The sequence below is a fragment of the Saccopteryx bilineata genome, chromosome 1 (assembly GCF_036850765.1).
Source record: "Saccopteryx bilineata isolate mSacBil1 chromosome 1, mSacBil1_pri_phased_curated, whole genome shotgun sequence".
Classification (NCBI taxonomy): Eukaryota; Metazoa; Chordata; class Mammalia; order Chiroptera; family Emballonuridae; genus Saccopteryx; species Saccopteryx bilineata.
In genome coordinates this window covers 248185183-248207997 of record NC_089490.1, presented here as the reverse complement: position 1 = coordinate 248207997, position 22815 = coordinate 248185183, and the positions used below count along the sequence as shown (strand labels likewise).

General features: G+C 37.9%; 1 long non-coding RNA gene across 1 annotated transcript in view; it reads right to left on the bottom strand.

Moving 5' to 3' along the window:
* The window catches only part of LOC136320357 (uncharacterized), a 417937-nt gene that overhangs the window by 164467 nt on the left and 230655 nt on the right, over positions 1–22815 (bottom strand). Inside the window, exon 3 of the long non-coding RNA XR_010728318.1 lies at positions 3584–3678. This is a non-coding gene — a long non-coding RNA (uncharacterized lncRNA). The remainder of the gene's footprint in view (positions 1–3583; positions 3679–22815) is intronic.

Sequence of the window (22815 nt, the reverse complement as noted above, 5' to 3'; positions counted from 1 at the left end):
TCACCTAGGCCTAGCTTTAAAGATGATCTATTCTTTTAGACCGTTAGTAAAATTAAATGAGGATTGATGGGATTCTATCTATTGTAGCAAAGTGATAACAGATCTGGGTTAAAGTTACCGACTCCTATTTCTATTCTAGTCTTGATGTGTCTGTCTAACAAGCCACACTGGCATTATGCTATTTCTTCTTGTATTGTGGTTTCAGCACTTCCAGAGTGGTTTCAGGCACTCCTGACCCAAATTTTAGGTTCATGTACACAGAGATAATTTCCTTTGGTTGCAAGGAGGATGCATACATATGACAGCAAATGGAATTGGACAATTATGGTTTGAAATTGCTGCTCCAAATAGAAAAGTTGAAATATATATGTTTATAAATAATTGTAGCTGAGTGTGTATTGTAGGGTTTTTGTTTCTCAATAATGGTTTTGTGTTTTTTTTGGTATGTTTCACTTTCTGATTTGCTGTAACATCAATTCTGTCTGGGGGAAGAAGACATTTGGGTCAAGATTACTCCCACACATCTGATCTGGGGGTACTGACTAAACAGACTACAGCAATATTTAGTACATTGTATTGTGACTGCCTCTTCACCAATCAGCCTGGCCTAGAGGCTGTAATAAACTTGGAAAAAAAGAGGACTGAGTCCTTTTACCATGTATTTCCAGTACCAGCACAGTTGCCTGGCACACAAGAGATTTTCAAACTACATGAAATAAATGAGTGAATAAACACAAGGCTGGATTAGAACCAAGTGAGGCCCTCAGCACAGCCCGACAAGGGTGCCCCCTCAATCTTCCCATCGCTCAGAACAAAGACTTTCAGGATCATTTACAAAACTCAGCTGATGAGTTTCGTGCTAGCCTGACTCATCAGCGACGTTTTCACTGGATAGAAGAAAAACTCTCAAGCCACAAGATGGAAACAAATGAGGTATCTGACCACCACTTCAAACCAAACTTTTAAACTTTAGTCACACATATGACAAAAAAATAAGTTTCATGATATAGTTTGATGTAAAACATGGCAGGTAACGGCAATACAAGTAGAAAAGTTAGGAGCATGATCACTGAGATGAGGGGAAAGTGTAGTGTTCCCCTTTCCTCGGTGCACCTGCTTATTTAATGGCTGAATCAATGGCAGAAAATGAGGAGGTGGCTAATATTAGAGAAAGCCTCCTTTATGTGTTTCGGTCTAACTTTCTGAAAACACTTTAAGCCTCAATCCTCAGTTCCATTCCATGATCCTTCTTTCTTCACAAATCTACTCCCCGACCCCCAATCCTGTGACATCATATTTTCCTAACCTAGCACTGTGTCCTCCCATGGCCCAAGCCTTGCCTCTCAAAAACTGATCCTAGATGTCTAGTCAACCATTTCTGCTGCCTACTGTGCACTGCACTCGGTGAAGAACATAATATACCTAGAATATAAAAGGAAAAAACAGCTACTTCCTAATTTTGAAAATAGTTGTCTAGTTTGATGGCCAACACACAGGATCATGAAACATTCTAGGTCTCCTTCTCCTCATTATGTTACCAATGGTCAAAGCAAGTCTTTCTAGCTCCACTATTCTTCGACTAAAAGACTTAGAGAGTACCAAGTCAATAGGCGCAAATTGATAGAGTATTTGCAAACTGATCTAATACAAACAGAGAGTTATAAAATAATATAAAGTTAAGCAAGAATAATACTTGGGAGGGTTAGAAAGATTTCTGAAAAGAAATATATTTGAATGATATTGGATAACTGAAATCTAACCAACAGAAAGACCTCCAGATGTCTCTACCCCCACACCCTCATCACCCAGCTTTAGCAAATCTTAACATCACTCCATACTTTTTCTCAAATCTTTTATTTTAAGAAATTATGCTGAAAAAATTATGGCTCTTCTAAGCTTGATCTTACTCTCCTTTCTCCTTCCTCACTGAATAAATTAACTGGCAGAAGAATGGATAAATTAATTGAGGGACAGTCATATTGTGGACTAGTATACAATAGTTATAAGAAGTAAACTAAATAAATATCAACATGGATAAAATTTAAAAACAACAATTCAATAGTTAGGTTGATTTCAGTTGCTCACCAACACAGGCATTGCTGCAAATAAACATTCTTGGACACATATCTTTATAGACAGCTGTGAAAGTTTCTCATGAACACATGCTCAGAAGTGAAGTTTGTGGGTCTTGAAGGATATGCACATTTTTAACATTACTTGATATTGTCAAAAACTCTACAATTTTTAACCAATTAGTAGCATGTGAAAGTTATCATTTTTCTACATCCTTAGTGACATTTGGTAATAAAATTTTTTTTTCATTTTTGATAGTTGTGGTATGGTATCTTTCTTTTGTTTATAGTTATACTCTGGTAGTTGTGAAACAGCATATCTGTTCTTAAATTCATTAATTATTTCTCTCCTGTGAATTGTTTTTATTCTTTGCATATTTTTCAGTTGTTTTATTATTTTTATGTTGATCTATAGGAACTATATATCCTAGGTAATACTATCTCATTGACCACTGGATGGAAGTAAAAGAACCATTTCAATTTAGTGCAGAGGGGAACATTATTAATTGAATAAAATCTTTTTCCTGCTCTTTCTTATCTCCAAAAAGCATAGCAGTGATCACTGTTAATATTGAGGAAAAAGGAAATGGAGAATAAAATGTTGATTTAAAATATTTTCATTTTTCTTAAAAAAGAAATCTCTTAGCTTATATATTCATGTTTCCCTTGAAATTCCCTGCCTTGGAAATTATTGAATGAGATGTTAATCAAAGAGTTTTGGATTCTTTAAATATATTTTTAAAACTTGATGTTAAAATATTAAAACTTGGAAATGCAAAGCTATTTGGGTATTGCAGACCACAATAAAAAGAATTTTTCAGTCACATTTAACAGATTAAACTCATTGATTTCTTTAAAATCAACAACCCCTTTATGATTGGCATTTTATCAAATTAGAATGTATTCTAGTTTACACACTCAGCTTTGTATACACTCTGAATATCAAAGCATAAATAATATACATAGCAAATGTTGACTTCAAAATTGTGTGTAGGCAGAAGTTATTTTTTCTCAAAAATAGATATATAACTAAGGAGGCATGTTTCAAACTCTCATATGAAGCCAACTTAAGTTTCCACTAAGGATTCCAGTAAAAACTGAGATTTTTTTTCTTTTTGTTGTTGTTGCAGACTATCTTTAAAAAGGAGACAACTGAAAAGTATTTTCTAAAGATGTATTTTCTGCAAAACATCATTTACCAACCATCTTTGTCATTTACAAACTGTAAAACTTTTGGACCCTCCATCTTTCATCCTGATCAAGTATAAAACTCAGTCCTACTGAAGGTGTTCTCAGAAGCACACTTGGTCACTGAAGTGGAATAATGGGCATTTAATTTTATCAATTCACCTCTTTCTACCATCCAGGGCCCAGGTTAGCACTTCAATTCATCCTCCCCAACGTTTCTTACTGTTGTAACTCCCTTATTCTTCAAACATGTTCACAACACAGGATACTGGTAGAATCTGCACTCTGTGCCAGATGAAAGCAGAACTGTGATTTGCACATACCTCCAGCTTGTAGGAGCTCCCACATGCGTGTCCTGCTTGATGCTCATCCACCTCACCTCCAGCTCCAGGGTGCAAGAAGGTCAGGGTCCTAATTCCTAAAAGAGAAAGTAGTTTCGTGGAACAAAAGCTACTCCTTCTTTGTACATCTCAGAATAACATTCTTTGGCAAGAGCCTGAAAAGATCCTGCACCTGCATTTGAGGGTAATATGCACACATGTGAAGAATTCTATATATAAGTATATATATATATATATACTATATATGAAGATTATAAGCACACTATAAATTATATGAATAATATGATTGATAGATAAATAGAGAGGTAGATAATTTTTTGCATCCACATCTCACATCACTTACATAAGACGTTTAGAGTAGAAAATATTTGTAATTCAACTTTTCCAGAGACTGGTAAAAAAAATCATCCATAATCAGAACTTATTTAAAATAGTTTAACTATCAAAATAATGGATCTTTTGCGACTTTCATTTAGCCTGCTTCCCCAGATGTTTAATGAATTAGAAACTTTCACCAAATATTTTCTCTAGATATTAAGTTTAATTATAGGTATTTCCCATTTTCCCTCAAAAGCTTTTACATTTATGCCCGTCACATTCTTCATCTTCCATGGGTGATCACACTCTAGCCAATTATTTTGCATCTCACTCAAACAGACTTCGCTTAGTCACTACAGAAACCCAGGCCCAATTCTGTCCTAGGTATGTGCTTCACATCGAAGTCAGGAGTTCTGGGCACGTGGCCGAAGAGAGCACAAGCACAGAAGTGCCTCTCATCTGTCCACCAGAAGGTACTAGCCTCAGGCTTCTCATTTCTTAGTCTCTCCCCTCTGAGATTCCCGGATTGTTTTCCACTCAAACGCCAAGCTACTGCTCCCTTTGCTAAGAACAAGTCAAAGGCAAGAACACCACAGCTGCCAAAAAACAAACCAGAGCATCACAAACTAGCAGGCAAAGAATTCTCCACAGTGCCCATTCGCTTGCTGATTCACATGTGACTTATTCCCACTTTAAAATACAAAACATTATGCAATGGGAAACCGCAGCCCATTTAACCTGAAGCTTTGAAATGGGCACCGATGATAGCAACCCATGAAGTCAACACAGGAAATAGAAGTTTAGAGCTACGACAGGCTCGGAGAGTTTCTGGAACCACAGCTTACTTTGATGTGCGCAGCTATTTCCATCAGTGAAGTAGCAGTTGTAGGGGAGAGAAAGCAATCACACAGCTTAAACTAGCATTTCTCAAGAGGGGTTTTTCTTTCCTTTGAGAAATTCTCTGCAAATTATTAAATTACCTATCTCCTATTTTTTCCCAAAGTGTTTTAGAATGTAAGAATTTACCAAAGTGACAAGTAATCTTCTGGGAATTAAACCGAAATGCAAACTTAGGTGTTGCCTTTAAAACCACATGTCTTTAAAGCCCTTGATTGTTCTGTTTTACCCCAAAAGGAAGAGGTCTTAACTTTCACTCGGGAATAACTGGACTATTTTGAGTTGTATTTCCCTATCTTGACAACTTAATTGACCTGTTAGAGGTATAATTTACTAAACAGAAAATGCTTCAAAAGCATTAAATAAATTTATGGAAGAGTCACAACAGTCTATATCTAAAACTCAGAGTAGAAGGGAATAAAAAAAATGAGACAAAAATATTTTTAAGAAACCCCCAAAGAAATATTGTGATGCTTTAACTACTATTCAGAAACCTTTAGCCCAAAGCCTTAACCTAACTATCTACTTCAGATGGATCATGGCCATTCACACAGCAACTTTCTTTGGACTTAAACTTTGGAATTACTTGTTTATACAAGAAAACTCATCTCAGATGTAGCATCTGTTTCTCACTAAGGCTTAGCTTTCACCTAATTCTCCAAATGGGTTGACTGAGGTTCAAGAATGTGAGGTGACTCGCTCAAGACCATACAGCGAGTCCAGGGTAAGCCGCGCTTTCCCCTGAGTAGTTGGTGAGTAACTGGGTGCGAACTCCCCAATACTGTCGCAGGCCTGTGGCGATACTCATGTCTCCTCGTAAGCCTCAGTTCATTGAGTGAATGAATCGTTTGATGCCTTTATGTTTTTAATTGTATCAGAAGGGAGGGAAAGGTGCTGTGGAATTTAAATATGGTCACCAGGTCTTCTTTATTAAATTAAATATCTTGACTCCAGAATCAGCCGAACCTAAAATATTTGATTATTAGATCCACAGGTAATATTATATTCCTTGTATAATGCAGCAAGAATGCAGTAAAGGAAGAAGAATAAATGTGAAGTATATTAAAGGGTAAAGAAAAAATCTGCCAAAACCTGTTTACACAGCCCTATGTATTTCATATGAAACACATTTTACTATCTTTATATACTATGCAAGACTAAGTACGAATTCTTGCTTGTATAATTTATTATTTTTACATTACTTATGGCAAAAACCTTAAATAATACTTAAGCTTATAATAAATTTAAACAATTAAAGAAAATTAACTGTTCCATAAGTATATATTTACATGTACTCAATTGAACTAAAATGAATACTCATTAATTCACCACTATGTGAACTTATATAATTTCTTAGCAATAAACATGTATATTTCAACATTTTTTCATTTTAATCATGACATATCATCTTGAACTAGTTTTATGTATATCATATTGTTTCATTCCTTGTCTAATGTATAATGAATAGAATTGTTTAGATTTTTTTCAGCTTTTTCCAGAGAGTAATATCTTTTGCCTCCATGATTATAAGAATAGCTTCAAACCAAGGAGCCTATTCACAGAAGTTATTATCTGACTGACTTTTCTACAGAGCCAAAGTTCTAAGTTCAACTGTTTCTACATAACTATAATAATGATGGACTCAGTGATTTCTAATTCTTGCACTGTAACTAAAATGTTCTTTTTCATGCTATCCAATGAGTATCACATAATTCTTCAGACACTTCTACAGTTGCTCAAAATTACCTTCTACTTCATTTCAAATAAAAAAAAATAAATGGGTTATGTAAGGTGTTAACACCAGGAAAGCATGACCTATGGTGAGGGACGTATGAAAATCCTCTGTACTCTATTTGCAACTCTTCTGTAAATATAAAATGTTCCCTGAAAAATAGTCTAATTTTTAAAGAAGTTTGCTTTGTGTCATTTTTAGAAGGAAGAAAGTGTTGGTGAAAGCTAAAATTCATAATCAGGTTCTGCAGGTAGAAAAAGATAGGTAATTCTTTGGAATAACTTTATGGTTTTCCACAAACTCCATCAGCCCTTAACTATTTCTCTTCTTCTTCTTCTTAAGTTCTCTGAAATATAGCTAGTTTATTTAAATAGTCAAAACATCATTAGCAATACCAAATATCAAAAGTATACCAGAGTCTTTCTACAATGATGTCTTGTCAAGAATGTCCTCCGATCACCTCACGGTAAAGAATACTTTGTAACAACACTTATAATAGCTTGGGATAAATCATTCAGCAAGCACATAAGGAGCACTTGCAGCTGCCCAGATGTGTCCTGGGCACTGGAAGAACCAGCAGTAAGCCTGGCCCCTATGTTCGGAGAGTGAACTCCACAGTGGGTAGACACATAAGGAGAAACTCTAACCTTGTGAGGCTGTGTTCCAGATGAATATTCAGGAAGGCTCCACAAAAAACAAAACAAACAAACAAAAAACCACATTATCTTTTAACTGTCTAATAGTCACAAATCTTGTATTTGATACCATTGTATACTTTACAAAACGGTCTCACAGAGTTTTTCTCATCTGAGCCTTGGCACAGGTTTGTAAAGCAAGACGAACGGCCTGTTAATTCCAGTGTTCCTAATGAGAGTTTTTATTATCTGCACCTGCAGCCCAGAGAGTGTGCACATCCTATGAACTTCTGCTTTTGTCCCTTTTCTATGACTTTATACATTTCTAGGTTGGATTCTTGGCAGTGAATGCATTCTATGAAGATTTTATTCTTTCCTGATATTAAAGTGAAACTGTCTGATATATTTTGTTACTTGGCCTTTATTCTGTTCTCACCTACTTTTTTTCTTTTTTATTGAATGTATTGGATGACATCGGTTAATAAGTATACAGTTTTCAGGTGTACAATTCCATAATGCATCATCTGTATATTGTATTGTGTTCACCACCCCAAGTTAAGCCTCCCTCCATCACCATTTAGACTCTTTTATCTTCTTCTATCTCCCCCTCCCCCTTAGCCTCTGACAATCATTATACCGTTGTCTGTGTCTATGAGGTTTTTTTACTCTTAATTCTCTCACCTGTTTTTCAATGCAAGGTAAATATTGGTAGTTATTCTCATTTTCAGTCAAATATACTTTCTTAGGATAAGAGATTCATGTTTAAAAGTGAAGTGTTTTTTTTTTAGAGTCAAAAACCCCTATAAGTAAATTAAACATTTTTTTGGAAGTTAATTCAATCTTTTTGAGCCATCTATTATTTCTTAGGTACTGAAGGCGCTCATTTATGAGAATTACTCTGCATGACAGTGCTTTCACTGAGTATACTGGTATGCCTCTCTTATGTGCCAGGTGCTGAGCCCTAGAGATGCAAAAATAAACAAGACATAGAGTCTTCCCTCCCTAATCTAATGCAGGCAGGAAGATGGTACATTATAATGCATATGAGGATTGCTATAGTATATGTATGCCCAGGATTTTAAGAGAAAATTTACAAGGACATCCTAACCTAGAAGGTTGGAGAGAAACAGTTTAGGTTGACTTAGAAGCAGTTGGAAAGGTTTGAAGTTGGAGATGTATAGCTGCTCAAAAAAATGGGCCGTGATTTAGAAATGCTACATAGTCAAGGGGTCCAAGAACTGGAGTGAGATGAACATATGGATGAGGGGCTTTGCCCATCTGAGCAAGGGCCATAGGCTTTACTCTGAAAAGGAGGAGCCCTAGGACCCGTAGCAGAGAGATGTGCTCAGAGATGTGGTGTCAGAGCTCTGCAGTCACTCTAGCTGCCATGCAGAGAGCTGACAGGAGCAGAGGAAAACTGGAGGTGAAAATAAGTGAGAGGAGCATAACTTCAGCCAGGAACAGAGCAATGAGAAGAATGAACTTGTTTGACCAGTGATGACAGCTGGTCTGGAGAAAGTGAAAGGGGTCAGGAGCCACCAAGGAGGCAAGTACGATTCAGTGGATGACTGGATGTGAGTGGCGTGGACATGGGGGTGGAGAAAAGAGTGTCAAGATCTCCCAGATTGCTGGCTTCGGGGACAGAGGGAGGCAACTTATTTAAAGGAGGAAAAGGGAAATTGCCAAGAGATCAGACTGTGAGGGGCCTTGAGGAAGGCAGAGACATGCTAAGCTAGAGGTGCCTATGCACCTGCTGTCGGCCTACTACTCAGACGAGAACGGCTGTGAAAAATCATTTTGGGGAATTATTTACTATACTAATATTTGGGTTCCTAAAAATTGCATGTACTTTGAATTTGAGGGCTCAGGTTTCAGGGACAGGCCGATGAAGTTTATATCATGGATTTACCTCTACTTAGTTGTCTAAGCCTCAGCTTCTCCTCTTTTACTGTCTATCATATTTGATTGTTGCAAGGATAAAGAGATGTGTAAAGTAACAAGCATGGTGCTTAGCATGGAAAAGAACTGTAATAACTGTACATTATCATTATTTTTAAAAAATCTCTTAAACTAATGCATTTTTATAAAAGTTTCTCTTAATACAAGGGAGGAAAGTAAGTACCTCTCTATATAATTATTTGATAATTTTGTACATGTATATTGGGATTCATCAAGGTTTTCAAAAAGCAGATGATACTGTTGTCGCTATATATTAAAATTACTTTTAAAATTTAATATACAAATACAAAGTTTTTAATTCTGTCTAAACAAATGAAACAGTCTCACTTTATAAAAAGGTAATATCTTGTGGTATGATAAATATTATAATTTTCATTGCTTGCATTTTCTAAAGGTTAAGTGCCTGTGGATAAAAATATGGAGGTACCCCAGCTTTTAATCACCTATTATAATTTTTTGGTAGTTTCCCCCTTTTAAATTATTTTTTTAATTTACTGATTTTAGATGGAGAGGGGGGAGGGAGAAAAAGAAAGAGGAACACCACTCCGTCCCTGCATGGGCTCTGACCTGGGATCAAATGGCAACCTCTGAGCTTTGGGAGGATGTTCCAACCAACTGAGCTACCCAGGCAGGGTGGTAATTTCCCTTTTTAAAAAAGGACAGAGCATACAGTCCAAAAATTTCAGCTGGATTTGATAAGCTCACGCTCTAAAATATAACAAGGCAGAACCCCCTCCCATCTTATTGTGAGCTCATCCTTAAGAATTCCTTTCAATCATTCTTCCTATTAACGGGCATTGGAAGGAAACCCGAAAGTCTGGGGGGAGGGGGTTTCTGGGTATTTTGTTTTTTGTTTTTCTGTAACCAACATTTGTGCTACAATTTAAGACGTCTGTATGCAGCACAATCAGAACTCAACTGCAGAACCTAAAATTGGAGTACTTCTTGCTCTAGAATTCAACAAGAAAAACTGACTTTTCCTTGGCCCATCCAGTTAGCACTAACAGGATGTTTTTATTGGAGTTGTCTTCAAAAAAATACGGATATCAGATATGTTATATTTAAACACTTGTTTTCAAACTAAGGTCATGAAATAAATGTAACTTTTTAAATAAAATAGAGATAAAAGTAAGAGTCCTGTATTAAAGAAAATATCAGACTGCATGTGTGTTTACTGGGTCACAATATATGTTAATTGAGGTTAAACATTCAAAGGCCACAGCACTGTGAATTCTGTACTATGAAAAAGCAAACTGGGAAAGATAAAGTTCCTTGAGAAATCTCTTACCTTGAAAATCGATGCATCTTACTTTCAAAAGCTGTCAAATTCTTAAAATAGAAATCTCCTGGGGTCAAATATAATGTTAGGACACTATGCATAAATGATGTTGATTGTGAAGATGATAATTACCCCACTATTATTTATATTCTACTCTTTAAAAGGCTATCAAATCAATTATCTAATTTTATTTCTTTTACTTCTCAGCAGTATTGCACAACCAACAAGAGAGGTGGCGGTAGCTCTCTTTCTATTGGAGCACAGAGAGGCCAAGCGATTTGCCTCAGGTAACTCAGTAGCAAAGCCACTTACATAAACCTGGTCTTCTTAATTTTGATTTCAACGATGCTTTTCCTCTGAACTGTGCTGCCTCACGCTCCACAGCTGCAATTAGTTTGCCACTGTTTATCTCATGAATCTTTGTCATTTGTTTTGTGTTTAAAGCTATGTCTACAAAAGAGTCCAAAATATTTGAGGAAAGGCAAGGGGGAACATACAGATGAGTTGATGATTTGAGGGGGTTGTAAATTGTCAGCTGTGTTTTCACCCAAGACTGAGGCTCTCACTGCCCCTCACTAGCTGCCAATCTACTTTGTGGCAGTCTCTGTTGTTCCAAACAGTCTCAGGGCCTCGGGTGCAGTCAACTGCTCAACAAATGTTGCTGAATTGAAATGGAAATTGCCAGGAAATTTTAACATGAGAATTCATGGTCATAGGAACTGAGCTGGAAACGAACACAGGGAGAGAGGAGAAGGGAGGTGGAGGAAGAAGGCGGAACAAGGGAGAGGTGCAGGGAGGGGTCTTGGGAGCAAGCCTCAGGGACCGTTGCCTGACATGTGCTTGGGAGCTCGCTTCTTTTTCAGTGTCTGGAAAAGAAACAGGGAAGGCGGCGACCTATGTCTGCCTGAAACTGCCCGAGCATGATACTTTCCCATGACAAATTTCTAAACTGCTGATTGGATTAATTTGCTTATCAACCAATTGTTCATTTATATTTGTCTAGAAAATTGTCCATTGCAGTAAAATTTTTACTAAGGTTTTCTATACAACTCATTTATTATTTGTTCAATCACTCTGCGGGATTTTCTCTTTCACTCTTAACAATGCTTATTTAGTTTTTTTTCTCCCCCCCCCAATCATTCTGCCATAGCAAATATAATTTATCAATACATTTAAAGCACTATCTCTTAATTATCTTTATTATTTTAGTGTTTTTTGTTTCACTAAGTATGTCTATAATTCTCATTATTTTCATATGTTCAGGTTGATGCTATTAGATTTTTTTCTCTTACTCCTTAAATTCTAGAAGTTATTAAATTTTGAAATGTTTTTGTCTCAACATATGCTTTTTGAGGCTGCAAATTACATTGTAAGCTCTCTTACTGCGTGCTATAAGTTTTGATGTTGTTCACTTCTAAATATCCATTGAAAGACACATTATTTACAACTGTGTTTATTGGAGACATGTAGATTATTGGTTTGGTTATTGATCCCCTTCTACATAGCGCAGATAGAAAACATGGTTTATTTTGTATTTGTGCGCTGAGCCTATTTTGCGGTTTACAAAGGGTCAACATTTGTAAAGTTTCCATATGTGCTTAAAATAATGTAAATACTCTAATTTGAAAATGCAGACTTCTATAATTATCTGTTATTTAGAACTGGGTAATTGTGTAGTTCAGTTATATATTTTTACTAATTCTTTGTTGTTTTTTATATATCAAACACTGAGAAGCATGAATTTAAAATTCTACCATAATTGGAGAACTATAACTTTCTCATTGTATACTATTAACATGTACTTGATGGTTGTGTTTTTAGGCACATATCGCTTCAGAATTATATATATTCCTTATGAATGCTGCCTTTACCATTACATTATGGTCTGCATTTTTCCTAATAAAGTTTTTCCTTATAAAGTCTATTTTACAATAGAAACGTTGTTACATCAGTTTTGTTTTTATTATTATTGTCCCAATAATTTATTTTTCTATTCTGCTATACAGGTATTTTTTCATTGTTTTAAAGCACATCTCCTATAAAGAGCAAATGGCTGAAGGTTTTTGCTCTTTAAAAAATTTTTTTTTAATTTTTAACAGAAAATTTGGAATTACATTCAAAGATTTTTTTTTTCTAAATGATTTGAGAGTTGGAGACATCATGCTCCATAACCCTAGAATACTTCAGTGTGCAGTTCACACAGAACATTTGTCTACACAAAGACCATAAATCCATTACAATCAGGAAATTAGCATTGATACAATGCTGTGATTTAATCCACAGGCTTTATTCAGATTTCAGTGATCACTCAATAATATTCTTCCTAGCAAAATTATCCAACCCAAGGCCACACATAGCAGCTAGTAGTGTCTTTTCTTCTTTAATCTGAAATAGTTCCTCAGGCTCTCCTTGATATTCATGACCTCAATGCATTCAAAATTAAAACCAATTATTTTGTAGCCTGTACCTAAATTTAGATTTGTCTGATGTTTTCTATTAATTAGATTCAAGTTATACATTTTAGGAGAAAATATCACAGAAATGATGCTGTATTCTTTTTTTATTTTTTCAATGACAGCTTACCTCCAATACTACTTTGTACCAGTTTCAGGTATACAGCTTAGGGTCAGACAGTCATATACCCTGCAAAGTGCTCTGCCTACTATCCCACCACACAGTCACCACAATATAATTGACCATGTTCCCCATGCTGTTCTTTACGTCCCTGTGTCTATTACATAACTCCCCACTTATACTTCTAAATCCCTTCACCTTTGTCACCCCCATTATATTGTTCCAGATGGTACACAATTTCTATCTGTCTTGTTACTGGTGGTATTTATATTGATAAAGGCGGGGTTCTCCAAGTTTCTCTACCTAAAGCTACTTTTTCCTTGGTAATTAACAAATCTTCATTACTAATGTAATGCTACTTTCCTCATCAACTTTTCACCCACTAGTCTGAGCATCCACGGGTGGGTGTTTTGTGACTCAATTGTTAATGCAATGGCTGCCAAATGATGATTCTTAATTCCATCACTCCATCTGTTTTTCTTAACTGACATTTTATTGTAACAAGAAGCTTTTGCTTCTCTCCATTTATTTATGCTTTTATTTATTTACATCTACGTGGACAAATGGCTTCCTATTTTATGCAATGGAGTAGAGTCCATTGCTCTCATTGTTTTGATGTGCAAACTACATCAATGTTGGGCCATCAGGGGCCTCTTTAAGCTGCTTCTGTCTGAGAGTTTTCTGAGTGCTTCCTTACTTTCTGGCATTACAAGATTTCCCATGCTCATCTTCTACTTCACTTGCCTCAGCCTTGGAGGCAGGCATTTTTTTCCAAAGGTTATAGCTCCTTAGAGTTGAGAATTGTGTTTAGAAAGCAAGTTCTGCATGTTAGGTATGCACATTACTACTGGGATTTCATTATGCAGGCTTCTTAGTGGGCATAACCAATAAATGTATATAAGAATATCCATATATATTATTATCTATTTTATTTATTTATTTATTTATTTATTTATTTATTTATTTATTTATAGTTTTCTGAAGCTGGAAACGGGGAGGCAGTCAGACAGACTCCCGCATGCGCCCGACCGGGATCCACCCGGCACGCCCACCAGGGGGTGATGCTCTGCCCATCCGGGGTGTCGCTCTGCTGCGACCAGAGCCACTCTAGCGCCTGGGGCAGAGGCCAAGGAGCCATCCCCAGCACCCGGACCATATTTTGCTCCAATGGAGCCTCGGCTGCGGGAGGGGAAGAGAGAGACAGAGAGGAAGGAGAGGGGGAGGAGTGGAGAAGCAGATGGGCGCTTCTCCTATGTGCCCTGGCCTGGAATCGAACCCGGGACTCCTGCATGCCAGGCCGACGCTCTACCACTGAGCCAACCGGCCAGGGCTAATATCTATTTTATCCATATATAAATATATATGAATATGACTTATATAAATTCATTCCATACCTCTAATTCCAGCCCGCCACCATAGTATTAATTCCAGTTTTCTTTCCTCTCCTATATTTGTAGCCCCTTTCTCCCATGAGAAATAGGGCCCCACCGTACCAGTCTCTTTAGACCACTGTAACATAGACTGGGTGGCTTAAATGACAGAAATGTATTGTCTCACAGTTCTATAGACTGGGACATCTGAGATCAAGGTGCAGTCCAGCTGGGCCCCTGCAGAGAGCCCTCTTCCTAGTTTGAGTAATTTTTAACCAGCAAGCTAAAAGTAATACCCACGCCACAACACATTTACTACAGAGTTCATTTCAAATTTCCATCTCCTCAAGTCTAGTTTTGTCTGCACAGTTTTGCCCTCTGGATGGCATTGCCTCCCACTTTCTGATGAAATATCTATATGAATGTCTTCAAATCCCTTCCTTTTCACAAACACTTGTTATTATTTCATCTTCCCTTGCTATCTTTTCTTCCATCTCTCTGTCAGAGAACAAAATGTCTTTCCAATGGCAACTGTTACGTTTGCACCTTTATTCTTTTTTCCTCCTGTCTCCTCTGGACATATTTCCCAGAAAAATATCCCCCTTCTATTTACAACACAATCCCCTTCCTATCTCTCCCCTTCACTCCCCTCCCACTCCCCTCCTAATTTAATCTACAAATAATATCACACCTAAACAATCTGAGCTTGGTTCTGCTACTCATTCAGCTATTATCAGATCTTCTTTACTTTTATTTTCACCATCTAACTTTTCTAAGTAAACTATACTGTGCTTCATTTCCACTTTTAAACCTCTCTTAATCCCTTAAAATCTGACTTTAGCCTTCATCACCATGCTGAAGTTGTTTTTTCAAAGGCCAATAAAGTAGAGACAAACTGCCATCTCTATTTTTGGATCTTTTTAGTTTCCATCCTCTCAGCCTCTTAGTACCATGAAAGATTGTTGACCAACAATTCCTTCTGCACAACAGCAATCTTGATTCCTCTATCCATGTGACCACTCCTTATATCTCTGTTTATCTGGCTCCTTCCATTCCCTAAACCCAGATTTTACACCAGGGTGTATGTAGCTTTTGCTCTTCCCTCTGTGGATTAAAAATAAAAAATTTAAAAAAAATTGGCCCTGGTCAGTTGGCTCAGTGGTAGAGCGTCGGCCTGGCGTGCAGAAGTCCCGGGTTCGATTCCCGGCCAGGGCACACAGGAGAAGCGCCCATCTGCTTCTCCACCCCTCCCCCTCTCCTTCCTCTCTGTCTCTCGCTTCCCCTCCCGCAGCCAAGGCTCCATTGGAGCAAAGATGGCCCGGATGCTGGGGATGGCTCCTTGGCCTCTGCCCCAGGCACTAGAGTGGCTCTGGTCGCGGCAGAGCGATGCCCCAGAGGGGCAGAGCATCGCCCCCTGGTGGACAGAGCGTAGCCCCCTGGTGGGCATGCCGGGTGGATCCCAGTCGGGAGCATGCAGGAGTCTGTCTGACTGTCTCTCCCTGTTTCTAGCTTCAGAAAAAATACCAAAAAAAAAAAAACCCAAAAAAGTTAAAATTAAAATCCAGCAATGGCTCCCGTCACAACCAAAATAAAATCCAAATGCTTAACTTGCTTTGCAAAGCTCTCCATCTTTCTTAAAACTTAGTCTGTTTTCATACAGTGTTTTAGTCAAAGTGAACTATTTTCCAATTTCTAAATATTTCCTGAACTTTTATTCTCTAAGCTCCATTTTCACTCCATATATCTATGAACAGCTTAAAATTTTTGTCATGTGCCTAAAATGATTTTTCTCAATATAAATGGTCAAGTTCTATATATCATTCAGTACTACTAATATAATGACTATTATTAACACAATATGTCAGGTACTGTCTGAAGCACTGTGTACTTATTCATTCATTTAATCTCAAAGAACCCCATGACCCCAACTCAAATACTACCTCCCCTATGAATTCTCCCATGTGTGTGTGTGTGTGTATCCGTGTACTGTGGAAGATATTTTTTCTTCCATTCTGAAATCTAAAATCTTAAAATATTATATATTTTATAGCACTAGATGTTTTGTCTCTTCTATTATATAAAGTTTTGAGGGCAGAAGTCTTGCTAACCCCTTGTTGCACCCTTAAATCTTCCTACTCATCCTTCTTGTCAAAGCTCTGAAATCAGCCTGATTCTAAAACTCTCTATTAGACATTCTTTATCTGTGTCCTTCACAGTTATTTACATCTTACCATCTTTTTCAATCTCGACTACAATGACCTACTTATTTGTGTCCTCAGCAGACATTTCCTATTTAAACAAGCATAAGATTTTCTCATTTTATCTATAGTGCTTGTTAGAATTTATCCATAATAGGTATTCCATAAGTGTTGGATAAATAAATGATTACCCCAAGCATGACTATCTGATCTCCCAGGTCACAGGAGATTGCAAACTATAAAACGAAAGGAGACAGTAACTGTTGGAGAACACACATATCATTGAGGATTAAAGATACAATGAGATTTTTACCACACAATATAATATAAGACAATCAATGGTGAGCCTAAGTGAGTGTGAACATGTTAATACGATGCAAACCCCACTTCACTATATACAAAATCTAACTCAGGATGGATCCTAGACCCAAACATAAGAGCCAAAACCATAAAGCTTTTGGAAAGACACATTACAGAGGCTTTTTTGTATGTGTGAAGTGGGGCTTGGTCTATAAGTTTCTTAGAGAGGTTACAGAAAACAACAACCATTTAAAAACCCAATGAATTTGACTTTATCATATTTTAAAATGACTACTCATTAAAAGATACTCTTAAGGAAGTTAATAGATGAACTATGGATTGGGAGAAAATAGATGCAAATCATGTATCTGACAAAGTACTAATATATAGTATACATAAACAACTCTTGCATCTCAATGACAAAGACACAGCCAAAAATTAGGGAAAATAATGGCAAAAAGCCCATGAAAACTGTTTAATGTCATCAGTTACCAGAAAAAAAAATATCAATTAAAAATAACACACCACTACACACTGACCAAAATAACTAAAATTAAAGAATCTAACACAGTTATTGCCATTGGAGCACCCAGAATTCTCATATACTTTTGGTGCCAATATAAAATAGTACAACCACTTTGGAAAAGGTATAACAGTTTCTGATAAAAGGAATGCATACATAGTCCATCGTCTAGCCACTCTATTCCTAGATATTTACCTGAGAAAAATGAAAACATAGGTTCACCAAAAAACTAAAATAGAGAAACTTGACAGGTAATGGCCAAAAACAGGAGAAAGCTAAGTGTTCACCAATAAGAGACTGGATAAACAAACTCTGGTATATTCAGCACTTGAGCATTAAAAAGAAACAAATATTGATGTATCAAACATAGATGAAACTAAAATAGTTTTGTTTCATTGTTGTTGTTGTTGTTTTCAATGACAGGAAGGCCAGCAGTTGCCTCTAAGACTGGAAAGCAACATGAGAAAACTTTCTGATTGACGATCATTTTCTGTGTCTGGAAATGAATCCAGATTACATACTAATTAATATGCATTTGTAAAAACTCAACAAGTTCACGCTAATAATTGTGTATTAAATATTCATCAAAAGTAAAAATTAAAATGTGATACTAATAAGTATCAAAATCTAGTGAACTACACTAAAATAATTAGGAGTAAATATATCTGCAATTTACTGTGATATGCATCCAAAATAAGTTAGATAAATAGGTACAGAAAAAGATAGAGAGATGGGTACATATGTGTTTTAAAAAACACAGTAATATGTTAATGATAGGCATTGTGTGGGAAGTAGTATGCTAATGATAGACATTACATCAATGTTAGAAACTTCTAAATCTGTAAGAATTTTTTAGTTTATTTGAGCCAAACTGTCAACAATTGCCAGGAAGCAAAGTCTCAACAGATTGAGGAAATGCTCTGGAAAATGGCAGTTTTATAGATTAGAATCCAAGTGGAAGTTGATGTAAAGGGGTTACATGAAATTGATTGGTGATTGTTGGGCAGATAAAATATATTATGCTCACTTTGTTAAAGATGGTGCTGCCCACGTGGAAGCTCATCACCCAGGTGATATTAGTTGCCCTTCTTGCTTGGAATGGGTGTGATTATATTAATGTGTGTTGGGGTGGGCTGTGGGCAGGCAGAATCTTTGTAGCCTAGGGCTTGGTTTTAGAACTAAGCCTTTCCCACCCTTTTTGATGTGGGGTGGTGCACTCTCATGAGGAATCCCATTATGCCTCAGATAAGTGACTTTGTATCAGAGATTCCTTGTTTGTATATTGGATTAAAGGTTTTGATTTCTACACTATAAAGTGGGGCAGACCGGGAGTTTGCTCTCTGATCCTGAGATTAGCATTAGAGGAGACAGCAGAGAGCAGAAAGCAGAGAAAGGCCATGTGGAGGAGAGGGGAAGCAGCCAAGATGGCGGAGTATTGAAGGAGAAGCCAGTTTGTGCAGAGTTTGTGCAGAGAGAGAAGGAGATGGGTAACAGAGGTGAATAAGCCTAGTGAGCTAGAAACCTTTGATTCTAGGAAACTCGGATAAGTCAGTAGCTTTGTGAGCACTGAATGAGTGGGTTTTGGAGCTCAGTGTATGTTTTTACTTGCCCACCGGGTACAAGCTAGGATTAAAGGTAATGGCCCACCAGTTCTTGCCTCCGCTGTTTCATGACCATATCTGTACGAATCCAATGGGAACTTGCATGTGAATGGTGTAAAGCCAGGAGCCATGGCCAGGGCCACTATCACAGCAGCCTCCTGGCCCATGCAGGTTCGCTTTGGATTCGGACAGTCGGTAAAGAAACAACGGAGCCAAGAACTGGTGGGCCACCATCTTTAATTATAGCTTGCACCCGGCGGGCAAGTAAAAAACACACACTGGGCCCTGGCCGGTTGGCTCAGCGGTAGAGCGTCGGCCTAGCGTGTGGAGGACCCGGGTTCGATTTCCGGCCAGGGCACACAGGAGAAGCACCCATTTGCTTCTCCACCCCTCAGCCGCGCTTTCCTCTCTGTCTCTCTCTTCCCCTCCCGCAGCCAAGGCTCCATTGGAGCAAAGATGGCCCGGGTGCTGGGGATGGCCCTGTGGCCTCTGCCTCAGGAGCTGGAGTGGCTCTGGTCGCAACATGGCGACACCCAGGATGGGCAGAGCATCGCCCCCTGGTGGGCAGAGCATGGCCCCATGGTGGGCGTGCCGGGTGGATCCCGGTCGGGCGCATGCAGGAGTCTGTCTGACTGTCTCTCCCTGTTTCCAGCTTCAGAAAAATGAAAAAAAAAAAAAACAAACCCACACACTGGGCTCCAAAACCCACTCACATTCAGTGCTCACAAAGCCACTGACTTACCCGAGTTTCCTAGAATCAAAGGTTTCTAGCTCACCAGCCTTATTCTCCTCAGTTCCCCATCTCCTTCCTTCTCCCTGCATAAACTGAACAAACTGGCCTTTCACTCAACACTCGCCATCTTGGCTGCTTCTCCTGGCCTACTCCACGTGGCCTTTCTCTGCTTTCTGCTCTCTGCTGTCTCCTCTAATGATAATCTCAGGAACCAAGAGAGTTACCTCTTGTTTTGCCCCCATTTTATAGTATAGAAATCCAAACCTTTATTCCGATATATAAAATAGGGAAGTCTCTAATACAAAATCACTTCTCTGAGGCATGATTGGATTGTACCACTCCACATCAAAAAGGGTGGGAAAGGCTTAATCCCAAAACCAAGCCCCAGGCTACAACGATCTTGCCTGCCCCCAACACACATTAATATCAACTGGGCAACAGCCTCTACTTGGGCAGTGTTATCTTTTACAAAGTGAGCATAATACATTTTATCTGCCCAACAAATGGCCACAAAGGTGACTACTGGCTTTATAGTGATAGGTTAGGGAGGTGGGAGAAAGCAAAGGTGGGGGGATGGGATAAAAAGTAAAAATGTATATACTGAAACTTCTTTTACATAGGTGGGTCTTAGTTAATTAACAGATAATAATAACAATGAGAGAGTTTGTTGGTTTCTGTTTCTGCTCCTGCTGGGACAGTTGCCCTGAGGAGTCAGGGAAAGAAGATTACCCTTACATTTCAAAGGCATATTACCAGGTACATTTTACTGTAGATGCAAAAGACAACAGATAGGCTAATTAAGGTAAGGCATTTATTAGAGAAAAATATCTCCCTAGGACTTAAGTACCCACCATGAACTGCTTTAAGTTAGAAAGTTTTAATTCCATACCATCCTGTGTGGTGACTTTAGGTCTCTAAATTTGCAAGGCCACCACGCAAGTCCCCCCTGAATTTGTCAGGGTCAGCATGGGGCCCCTTTTCATCCACAAGGTGCCCAATGTCAAATTCTTTCCATTTTACTACTGGGAAAAACACAGTGGGGGACTAAAGGACTGTGTGGGAGGAGACTCTTTTGTTATACAATTTTAATAATTGTTTCAAATGCTTACCATAGGTACAATAAAAGAGAAAGAAGAAAAGAAAGAAAGAGGAAGGGAGGGAGGAAGGAAGGAAAGAAGGAAGGGAAGGAGGAAGGGAGAAAGGAAAGAAAAGAGAGAAGGAAGGAAGGAAGGAAGGAAGGAAGGAAGGAAGGAAGGAAGGAAGGAAGGAAGGAAGGGGAAGGAATAAAGAAAGGAAAGGAAGAAAAAAGAAAAAGAAAGAAAGAAAGAGAAAGAAAGAAAGAATGAAAGAGAAAGAAAGAAAAGGAAAAAAGAAAGAAAGAGAGAGTTGGTCAAATAAATTTTTAAATATGATGTATATGTTTGCTCGCTTATAGTTTGCATTGGGTGTGGGGGACAGGCTGTAAGCAGGCAAGGTCCTTCCTTATAGCCTAAAGCTTAGTTTTAAGAGTAAGCATTTCCCACCCTTTTAGTACTAAGATCTTCTGAACACTAAGCTTTTCCCCACACCCTTGACTGTTGCATGATGTGGAGTGGTACACTCTCATGAGGAATCCCATTGTGCCTCTTATACGTGACTTTGTATCAGAGACTTCCTTGTTTGTATATTGGATTAAAGGTCTTGATTTTTACACTATAAAATGGGACAGAGGAGCCCATGCTGGAGAAGAGCTGAGAAAGGCCACGTGGAAGAGAAGAGAAACAGCCAAGATGACGGAATGCTGAAGGAGAAGCCAGTTTGTGCAGAGAGAAGGAGATGGGGAACAGAGGTGAATAAGGCTGGTGAGGTAGAAACATTTGATTCTAGGATACTCGGATAAGTCAGTGGCTTTGGGAGCCCTGAATGGAAAGGAAAGTGTTTTCCCACTGTGTGTATTTCTTGTCTGCTGGGTACAAGCTAGGATTAAAGCTAATGGCCCACCAGTTCTTGGCTCCATTGTTTCATTACCGTCTGTGCAAATCAAATGTGAACCTGCACGGGCCAGGCAGCTGTGATGCTGGCTGTGAATAGAAGGAAGGAAGGAAGGAAGGAAGGAAGGAAGGAAGGAAGGAAGGAAGGAAGGAAGGAAGGAAGGAAGGAAGGAAGGAAGGAAGGAAAGGAGGGAGGGAGGGAGGGAGGGAAGAGAAAGAAAGAAAGAAAGAAAGAAAGAAAGAAAGAAAGAAAGAAAGAAAGAAAGAAAGAAAGAAAGAAATTTAAGACTAAAGAGGAAGCACTTCATATTTACATAACTCATTTACTTATACATTGAATTAATGGTAGTAAAAATTATATTCAGAAAACTATGGTTGGCTAATTAAGGTATCCATTTACTCAGAGCAAATGAAAATTAATTTTTCCAAACTGAACTTAGAATTGCTCGCTATTTGGAGATTGTGGAGAAGGTTAAAAATACAGGAAAAATTTGCATTCACAAGTTCTCAGCTTTTTTTTTAATAGTTTTAATCTCTTCCTAAACTTCTTGGACTCTTTTACATGGATTATTTACTATTATTTACTATTATAGTTGAGTTTTTCTAAATTTCTACTTAAAAGTAGACAGCAACTATATTCCGTAAACAGAAAGCCAGCAATTTGTTTCTTAGAACTCCCCTCTTTCCCATCTGTCTCCACTCCTACCATTTCCTCACCCCTTCTCTGCAGTTTATTCCATTTCACCAGTTGTCTTTTGTTTTTGAAGCATTTTCTTTGTGTCAAGACTAAATCCCCATTTCCTCCTTTTTGATCTCCATTTAGTCTTGATTACAAACCTAACTGAATTATGGTCAGTATTATTTAGCTCCTTCCTCCACCCACTCACCTTTCTGAAACTAGTCACATCTTCTGCTTTTAAAAAACAGTTTTGATGATGGCCCACTTTACATGTTATTTTAACATGGGTTTAAAAAAAAATCCTGTAGTATCTATGTTCCCAGAGTAAGTATACACTAAGAGAGAAAACCCAGGCATTTCTGAAAATTTGGTAGTTTGGGGTTTAGTTAAATATGTAAAAACACTCATAGTATAACATTCAAGAAGAGTTCTAAAATATGTTAAAA